Here is a 10,603-nt window from a genome sequence, read left to right on the forward strand (position 1 = left end):
ATGCGAAAAAAATTCAAATATAGACAAAATATTTACTTGTCGCTCTTTGTGGCCCTTGGGGTTTGGGGGTGGGTGCAATGAAACATAAATAACTTTTTTAATTCATGGTAAAAAAATCTTCAAAATTTGGATAACAGTCCCATAGTGTACCGTGATTATAACTTTGCTGTCGGTTAAAGCTTTTAAAAAATGTGTGTATTACGCGGCTAATACCTTAAATGCCAGCTGCAAGAAGTTCTTTTTAAATCATCAATTGCAAAAACCATTGTAAAAATTGTATGCAAAATTCCATAGTTTAGTATAGTTTATAAATTATGTATATGTCGATATGTGGAAGCCACATAGCTTGGAATCCTTTATCGCGTAGTGCGGCAATGAAACCGGAACCATCGTAACAATGCGCATGACTTCTTGAATTACTGCTTCTGTGTATACAAGGCGGGGCTTATCTGCGGCACTGGCGGCCGGTTCTGCCCTACGACGCTATCAATTACTTCTTGAACACAGCCCTGAACGGCCGGGTATGCTGCCATGTACAACACAAGCCAGCGTATCTTCTTATGTGTAGTGTCAAATCCGGCACTCTGAAGGTCAAACAAGGACATGATCATCCGCAATGTTATCAGCTCATACCCGCATCCATCGTCTTGTTTCAGTTTCTCGGCGGCATTCAGAATTGCCAGGTGGACATTTAAACACCCGCGAAAGTTTAATTCGTTATGATTAAGCCTAGGTCAAAACTATATTTCTTGCAGACTAAGAAAAGTACAACACAGTTGCGATTTCCGATTGACAGGTAGAGTTTGATGACACGAAACAGAGTACAAGATGGCATACACAGCTCGATAACGTAAGCAATGACAAGACAAAATGTTTAGCAACAAAAATGAGACTACGAACGTGGTCGACTGGCCGAGGCAAAACTGAGATAAAAAAACCCTTCTTTTGGGGGAAAATTCAGAAACCTCTGCCTGTTTGTCACCAGATATACAGGTTCGTCAACTACCACTTGATGTCGGGCTTCATCTCCCATTATCTCCCTAACAACGATATATTGAACAATTATCTTATAACAAATACATCTTGATATAAAACAAAATTCTATTTGAATTACTGGGATACATGTGTAATCAGTAACACGTGAAATTAAACAACATTTGTAAACAGTGAATTTGAATTGGTAATTCGATGTCATAACGAAGAGGGACTCGCTAAAACTGATTTCAAACTAATCCCTATTCATATTATATCCAAATTCAATCAACCGTACAAACCGGTTTGTTATACAAAGTCCGTAAGGACAAAAGCACTCAGCTATACGTTGTAACGCAGAGAGAGTACTATAATACTTAATGGTTATCTATGTAATGGTTAGATGACATGAAGTAAATTATTAATAATTAAAAATGGGCGAAGAGAGCGCGGCGAACGATTCCTTCTTAATCATTATGAATTCACTTCATGTCATCCAACTGACTTAGAATACAACCTTATTGGCTGATACACTGTCGTGGAAAAATATGACGCAGGGATTATGTATCGGATAATTGGAAATAGGCGGACCTTTAAACACGAGCGAACGCTGAAATTCTTAATGATTAAGGCTACTACTTAATGGTTTTAAATTTGCAATCTCATTGGCTGAAAATGTAGGTTGTATTCTAATTTCTAAGTAATAGTTAGATGTCATGAAGTGAATTCTTAACTATCAAGAATGCGCGGAGTGAGCGTAGTGAACGGGTCCTTCTTAATTATTAAGACTTCACTTCATGCCATCTAACTGACATAGAATACAACCCCATTCGTCATGCAAGTTAATGCAATATTTACCTTTTCACAAAACATTTACATCTATATCGCATTCGGATCAAAATATACATAAAACCATGGACATGGTTTGGATATGGACCCTGCTATAGTATAACTACTTAAACCAAATAAAAACAAAAAAGTCATAAAGCAGTTCAATACAACAGTTTTATCATAACTTAACGCTGAACAATGAACATGCTCCTTTTTATTTCTGCTTTTTATAGGATAGAAAACACATTAGTTTTATCGCGACAAGTAACAATGTTTTTATTAAGGTTAACCATGTGTTAGTGTATTTAACATATTAATTTAAAGATAATATCTATTTCTGTTTTATATTGATGAATTATTTGATTATGTTTGCAATCATTACATTTTTGAATAGCAACAAAATGACGATACTAAATTATGATAAGAATTATGTAAAAAAGAGGTAATAATTTTTTTTTTAACTATTATAATTATACAGCAATTTTATTTTAATTTGTTTCTTAAATAATAAAATGTCTAAAAAAACAAAAGTCTGAATGAAAGCTTTTGACATATTTAAACTTAACATTTTGTAACTTGAAAATGAAAATGAAACTTAAACATAAGCACTTTTTATTAGTAGTAATGGATGGATTACCTAACATTGTTTAGAATAATTAATATTCAACAATTACAAATAGACACTTATCAACTTTAAAAAGAAATTACATTACATATTATTTATTTTGAAATAGGTGCAATTAATTCAACCCATACACAGCATTGTTAAAAGTTTGCTTTTTGTCAGAAAAAAAGCTATAACCTGTTTTCGGCAGGTCAGATTACCGGTAAGTTTGGCATCGATTGAAGGCTATTTCATTGGATGAAAATGTATCAAATATCAAACTTTAAACCTTGGCTTGTAAATAGTCACAATAATGAAATAAATTTTCTCAAAGACAGCCCAAATACTAATGTATTTTGTATATGACATTTGTTTGTATGAAAAGTTTGTATCTCAATGCAACATTCCTTGTGTTTTTGCCAACAATGTGGTATTGTGTTTATAATTTTACTGTAAAGTAATATCAGTTGAAAAAGACTCCTTTTAGAACCCTCAACAACTTAACAACAGCACAATTAGTTGGTATAAGAATAAATGAATAATCAGGACTCTAAACAAATCTGATAAACCCGTCAAATTACAAAAGTTAACAGTAGAATAAATAACTTGAGTTAAAGAACAACTAATGGAAAACCTGAGTAATCAGTGCATACATGTATCACCAAAGACCTTTATATATGTATGTACTTTCATCTATATGATGTACCATATGGTTCAGGGTCACATTGTATAAAATAGAGGTGCACCTCTTTTTTAATAGATTAACCCCTCTATGGTTAGGGCTTCCCACTAGAGTCTTTCTAATTTACAGGTGCACATCTTTATTAAGAGATATAGGTCTAAAAATAACAGAAGTTCATCAATTATTCTCTATTAATGAAATAGAGGTGAACCTCCAGAGGCTAATCCATGATTTGACATAGGAGGGGGCGTAACATAGGGGCATACAGTTTTGACTTGCGCCCATCCCTCATGACCAAAATTAAGGTGTTTTAGGGAGGTTTCCTGTTTCTCCCCCAAAAATAATTGAAACAATTTTAATCCGAAATAGTGCATAATTTGCATTATATTCGGTACTATTGTCAGCTTAAAGTGACTTTTACACTAAAAAAGGATATATCTAAACAATATCACAAACTAGTTAACTACTAACGCTAAGGAACACATTTTTCTTTAATAACTCATAGGGGGCATTAGCGATTACCAAAGACAATAGAACCCTTGTGTTCTTAATGTGTACACCTCTAAACAACTTTTTTAAGCTGTAATTTCTCTCCTTTAATATTAAGTAAAAGGTCGGCAGCATATGCTTGAATTCTCCACCCACCAGTGGACTCTATCCCTGCATAGGTTTCTAACAAATTATCTCTTTCTAGGAAGAATAACACATTGCTTGGACCATTTCTTATTAAAATTGTTGAAAGCCCTCTGTAGAACTCTTTCACTCCATACGTGAGGTAAATATTCTTAAAAGCATGGGCAGTATTGTTGTATTGAGCATGGTAAGATCTGTCTTGCATTAGCACTTGCATGTGTTCAAAGGGTGACAGCAATGCTTCCACTGAGCCTGTTAACATAGTGGCTGAAGGTTTCACAACAAACATTGGAGTGAATAGATTATAGTGGTAAATCTGGCGCTGGAAATCATAATACAACCCAAACATAAGTGACATTGATGTCGTTTTCTGCAATAACGATGGTAGCAAACCTCTGTATATATGAGTCAACCCCTCTTTTCGTATCTGCTGGATGGCTTTCAATATCTTAACACCATGAAGCTGCTGACGAAACATTATTTTTGATCGGGAAGGCCAGGCTTATGTTAACAAAAGCAAATCCCCACTTATTCTCCGGCTTCTGCTAGTGGCTGAGTAACTTGACAAAATAAGCTTCCTACGCAACATTGCTTTCCCCAGCTGGCATTTCCAGTGTGTGTATACCACGTAATAAATTGCGTCATAAATGCTACGTCGGAAGGCAATACTTTGATTTGAAAAAAACTTTAAACAAAGATAGCTTACGGAGCCCTGCCTTCGGCCTTTTACCAGAGTTTGATTGCGAGTTTAATTTCTTTAAACACTAAAACAAACCTTTTCACAATACGGCCGTCTGACGGAGCACTGTCAAAACATAATTTTGGAAACAGGTTTGTCGAAGTGTTTGATGAAACTAATGAATTTATCAAACTTCGGTAATAAAACTAATGCGGGGCTCTTTAAGCGGCATAGACTGCCCTTTGTTTCATTAAAAATGGTGGTGTAAAAGAAAAGTTATCTTTGATTAAAGTGTTCATTTTAAGCTAAATGCTGCCTTCCGACATAGCATATATGACGTAATTTATCACGTGGTATACACACACTGATTTCAGTAGGCAGTCCAGCATTACTACTCCAATTGTCCATGTAAGTTATTTAATGAGGTAACTACATGAGTATGCTTTCATGGTAAGGTAAATGCTGGTATTATGATTTTGTCATATATCGATCATGTTGTCAATCTGAAAAATAAGAAAAATACTATATAACTAAAGCGAAATAAGGCCACACACATTTATACTTTTTTCCACTATGTTATATGTTTATAAGTAGGTAGGATTTGGAGAATTAATTTTTAAGAAAACAATTCACAAAAATGATGAAAGAAATAAAACAAATTCTCCTTTTATAGTGGTAAGACTGTTTAGACAGGATACTTTAAATTTGTTTATACATTTATTTCAGTAAATAAGCAGTCAGCCACTATTGATTGTAATCATGTGAAGCCGTTAATAACAGTAGCTGGTCGAGTTGGGGAGTATTTTACACAAAATTATGTAGACCACATATGTGGGCTGGTAAAGTGTGCAAAGGACACCACGCGTACTTTGACCAGCCTAGTTGCGTTCATATCCCCGATAATGACATCAATCCCGTAATTAATGTCTTATATTTACACCAATAGTTCATTATTTCATTCAAGAAATGTTAAAAAACAACTTCATTTCATTTATAAAAACCTTTCAGTAATCCTTTCTTATCCATTCTGTAAGTAGCACAACCCGACTGTAACCGAAAACATTTTATCAAATGAAGTCACAATAACGCGGGAAAAGCTCAACCACTTGAAATCATTTTTAAACGTACAATTGAAACACTTATGGCAACATAACATTTAACATATCGTAAATTTACACTTTTTAAAATGTTGATTTATATTTAACGGGACCTGTTGACACAATACAAACAATAACAATATCAACAATTTTCATGAATATTGTTATGCGAAGAATTGCGATCCGAACATATCCGAAGATGTTGCGTTCATCGGATGATAACTGCAATTGCTAAAAGGCAGTTCAATTAAGGAATGGAAGTTGAGGAGTAAATATTACTAAATAAAGTGTGGCAAATTATTAGGAGTGTTAAACTTAAGATACTGATTACTGGAACACCTTCAACAAATGTTGATATATGCTCAAAGATTATCTATGAAGTCAGCAATTTTGGAATGCGATACTTGCGCGATTCAACAAAAGGCAATAGCCTGATTGATTGAATTACATACTAAAATATTGTGTTAATCTTTGTATTGATTTTCTCATCGTCAAATGTGTTATCGTGCAATAAAATGGTATAGAAAAGTTTGCACATGAGCTCTCTTAAGACACTATTATTCCTTCGACAATTTGACACAAGGTTTGCATGATACCCTAATAATGCCACAGTGTCCACCACTTACCACAGTGTCCACCACTTACCACAATGTCCAACACTTTCCACAGTCGTCGCCACTTACCAGTCACCAGTATCCTTAGCATGTCAGGCCATAACCTAAGGGGTAGAAAATCGTTTTATTATAATAATGTCATCTTGCGACTTATTTTGTTTTAATTCACAGAAGCACTCAATTGATACAAATAAAATTTCAGTTTCGGGTTTTATAGATAGACATGTTACTCAACTCTTCATGACATTGAAACAATAGTATAGACCTTTTTAAACGAACCAAAAGAAATGTTATCAGTGACAATTGGTTGAGGTCTTGACTGCTGATGTACGGAAAGAGTTTTGCTCTTCCTACGCACCTTTTCTCTCAAGTTTAATTAAGAATACCCATATGCACGGATTAGTTACAACCGGACAAGCCAAAATCGTATGGAGGAATTGATGGACGAAGGATCGAACATACATAAGTTGTTATTTTAAATCGCCCAATGTATTGTCAAGCACGTTACATAACTATTCTGCCACCTCAGCCCAAATACAAATAAACAGCGATTTTCAGTCGTTTAATGATATACTTGAAATCCAAACACGTATATGTAAAAATGCCCTCCACATCTCCTTGAATCACCCAGTTTATACAGGAACTCCAAACCTAAACTAAAGTCTCAGCAGTGTGGACAGATGTTTCAGCTTCTGAGTTTATACAGTAACTTCAAATGTCAACCGACATCTAAGCTGGGACGACAGATGTTTCAGCTTCTGAGTTTATATAGTAACTTCAAATGTCAACCGACATCTTAACTGGGACGACAGATGTTTCAGCTTCTGAGTTTATACAGTAACTTCAAATGTTAACCGACATCTAAGCTGGGACGACAGATGTTTCAGCTTCTGAGTTTATACAGTAACTTCAAATGTCAACCGACATCTAAGCTGGGACGACAGATGTTTCAGCTTCTGAGTTTATACAGTAACTTCAAACGTCAACCGACATCTAAGCTGGGACGACAGATGTTTCAGCTTCTGAGTTTATATAGTAACTTCAAATGTCAACCGACATCTAAGCTGGGACGACCGATGTTTCAGCTTCTGAGTTTATATCGTAACTTCAAATGTCAACCGACATCTAAGCTGGGACGACAGATGTTTCAGCTTCTGAGTTTATATAATTAGTTCAAATGTCAACTGACGTCTTAGCTTGCACGACAGATGTTTCAGCTTCTGAGTTTTTACAGTACCTTCAAATGTCAACCGACGTCTCAGCTGGACTATAAACAATTAAGCTTCTCAGTGTACATAGGAACTTTAAATGTTAACCGTCATCTCGGTTGGAAGACAGATACTACAATAAATAGATTAACTTCAAATGTCAACCGACGTCTCAGCTTGACGACATATATGTTGCAGCTTCTCAGTTTATATAGGAACTTCAAATGTCAACCAAATTATATTTTAGCTGGACGACAGATGTTTAAGCTTCTCAGTTTGTATAGAAACTTCAAATGTCAACCGATATCTAAGCTGGACGACAGATGTTTCAGCTTCTCGGTGTATAAAGGAACTTCAAATACCAAACGTTATCGCAGCTTGGACGACAGATGTTTCTGTTTCAAATGTCAACTGAAATCTCAGCAGGGACGACAGATGTTTCAGATTCTGAATTTATATAGTTACTTTAATAACTTCAAATGGCAACCGACATATCAACTGGATTACAGATGTTTCAGCTTTTGTATTTGTTGTTACAAAGTTCCACTCATGTTTGTTTTAAATAGTTAGTATTTAAAGTCAGAGAAGGATGCTGCATGGTTACTGGGTACAATGCACCCGGAGATTAACAATGACTCTCCAAGTTCCAAAGTAATCGGTTAACTCATCAAACTTGAAAGATGTTGAACAATCCCGCTGTATGTTATAAAGGTTATCTATACATCAATTATACAAATCTTGCTACTGGTATACTTATAATTAGAGGTAACAAAAAGTTAACATCAAACAATTTTAAAGTTTTTACAGATTTACCTTTTTTAAAATACCATGATAGTATTTAAGAAACAAATAAACATTTTATTGCCTCCCTTTAATATATTATATCAATAAAGTAGCGTCTTAATTGTGTTATTCAAAAATGTTTTCCTTGCAGCCACAATAGAATGGTTATTCAATATAAATTAAACATTGAAATCATCTCGATGTAAATATCTAAAATGCACTTAACACATGAACATCCTAATGATGGATGGCTTACGTTAATAAGCTAGCATATATTGTCATCTGTTAAGCTACAAAAAAGCATGAATACATCCTATACTTGAAATTTGAATACCATTACATTTTCAATGAAACAACGTCTGATATAGATATAAAAAACATCAATGATTAAAATCATTTTAATAACTCACACGTATATTAACTCACAAAGGCCACTCTGTTAAATCATAGACTGACTACATTCATTCAACATAAGATATAATTCGTGAAAGTAAAAAAAATCGGTACAAAAACGCTACATACACATAGGGTTAGAATATTAACAATATAAGTATAGATGCATGTTTGGCGGCTTACAAGATATATCAGCACCAGTGTAGTGTCAATATATTAGTACAGTCGAAACCCGTTTTTTCGATATCCAAGGGACCGGCAAAATATTTCGAGGTTCGCGAATATCAAGCCAAGCGGAAAAGACTACAAGTGTAGAACAAAATCCGGCCTTGACATCCAGTTCGAGCCAACAAGGAAATCGAGTCAAGCGATATCGAGCCAAGGGTTTTCGATTGTATTGCATATTAAATCATTCGTGATTGAATTCATTTCCTATACTGCACCATTATAACGGAGAACATATTAAGAATGACAACGGTGTCTTTGTCAACATGGTAGCTACATACCTTGGAGTCTTGTATCGCGTAGTGCGGCAAGGAAACCGGAAGCATCGTAACAATGCGCATGACTTCCTGAATGACTGCTCCCGTGTATACAAGGCGGGGCTTATTTGCGAGCGCAGGCGGCCGTTCTGGCCCTACGACGCTATCGATTTTCTCTTGAACACGGCCCTGGACGGCCGGGTATGCCGCCATGTACAACACAAGCCAGAGTGTCGTCTTACGTGTGGTGTCAAATCCGGCACTCTCAAGGTTCACCAATGACATGATCAATCACATGTTGGTCTGCTCATACCCGCCTCCATCGTCCTGTTGTAGTTGCTCGGCGGCTCAGAATAGCATCGGTTATATCGCGTATATTGTTCTTATCAAACGTTTTGTAGTGTTATTCTACTTCTGTTAACATAATTTTGTCTGATTCGCATTGAATGTTCCGCAGCGTTTCAAGTTTACCTGGCATAATATATCTCAGCCAGGGCATGACGTCCATTGGGCTTCCATTTCCGGTAAAACGATTAATCTCCTCTACCCCTTTAGCAATGACCCTGACGTGTTTGTCTTTATCTACTTGTTTCGACTTCCCAAACAGTATCTGATACATAATACTTGCCACAGCAAATTGTACATCATCTGCGAGGGAACCAGCTGTTTTTGAAAACTTTGCGACAAGAGTCTTTATTAAGTTCTTGGCTGCAGTATCAACGATTTCTTCTACGAACGATTGTTTTGTATTTGTAAACATTCTCAAGGCTTGCCCTAATAGTTTCCGTTGCTTAACATAGGCAGGAGAAAAAGTTCCAAAACGCGAAATCCTTGTCTCCTGTCCGACTACGGAGCACCTGTGCGGACAAAAATTGGGGCGGCCGTTAGCGTCGCTTCCTTCACGGCAGCGTAGCCATTAACAACGATTGCGCGCCAGCTTCCCAAACGTATCCTGTAAACGCCGCCGTATGTATTACGCCAAGCCATGAACTGCTTAGGGGGGAATTTCCCTAGCAACGGTAGGTGCCCGACCACTGGGAATCCCAAGGGTCCGCCTGGATACTTCCGGTCTGAGAAAATCCATTTATGTTGTATGTAACAATAGGAGGATATAATCCCAGAATAGTTATTACAATAGCACACAAAGATTAAAATCAAGCATATTGGCACGATAAGAGCTATCCTAATTAAATACCACGTATTATGTTTGTACACGGTTCAATCAATAAACGTACAGAAATAGAAATTGAAGTTTCGGATAATAATGACAATCCCACGATTTAAAGATTGGATATAAAAAAACTTCTCATTAAATCGCGTAAGGTCATCTCTGATCTCTCATCAACTGATTAACATAATTATACAGCCACATCACGTAATCTAGTTTTTAGCACCTTAAGCTCTTCCTCTTCCGTGATATATTAAATCAGCTGTGCTTAATTATATCTTGTGATGTCTTTAAAATGTGCTTTTTAATGGACATTCACAACATGATAATTAACAAACGATGTATATAGAGATTGACCGATGGAGTCAAGAAAAAATAAAAAACTTACGCCACCACCACTTGGCCACCAGGACTTGTACAACAGTGTTGGATATTTTGACATTTTAACAATACATTG

The 10,603-nt window shown here is 35.8% G+C and overlaps 1 pseudogene; it reads right to left on the reverse strand.

Moving 5' to 3' along the window:
- Positions 1–416: 416 nt before the first annotated feature.
- On the reverse strand, positions 417–9,263 carry LOC128225935 (mitochondrial nicotinamide adenine dinucleotide transporter SLC25A51-like; annotated as a pseudogene).
- Between the last annotated feature and the right edge of the window lie 1,340 nt (positions 9,264–10,603).

This window comes from Mya arenaria, chromosome 3 (genome assembly GCF_026914265.1).
Source record: "Mya arenaria isolate MELC-2E11 chromosome 3, ASM2691426v1".
Taxonomy (NCBI): domain Eukaryota; kingdom Metazoa; phylum Mollusca; class Bivalvia; order Myida; family Myidae; genus Mya; species Mya arenaria.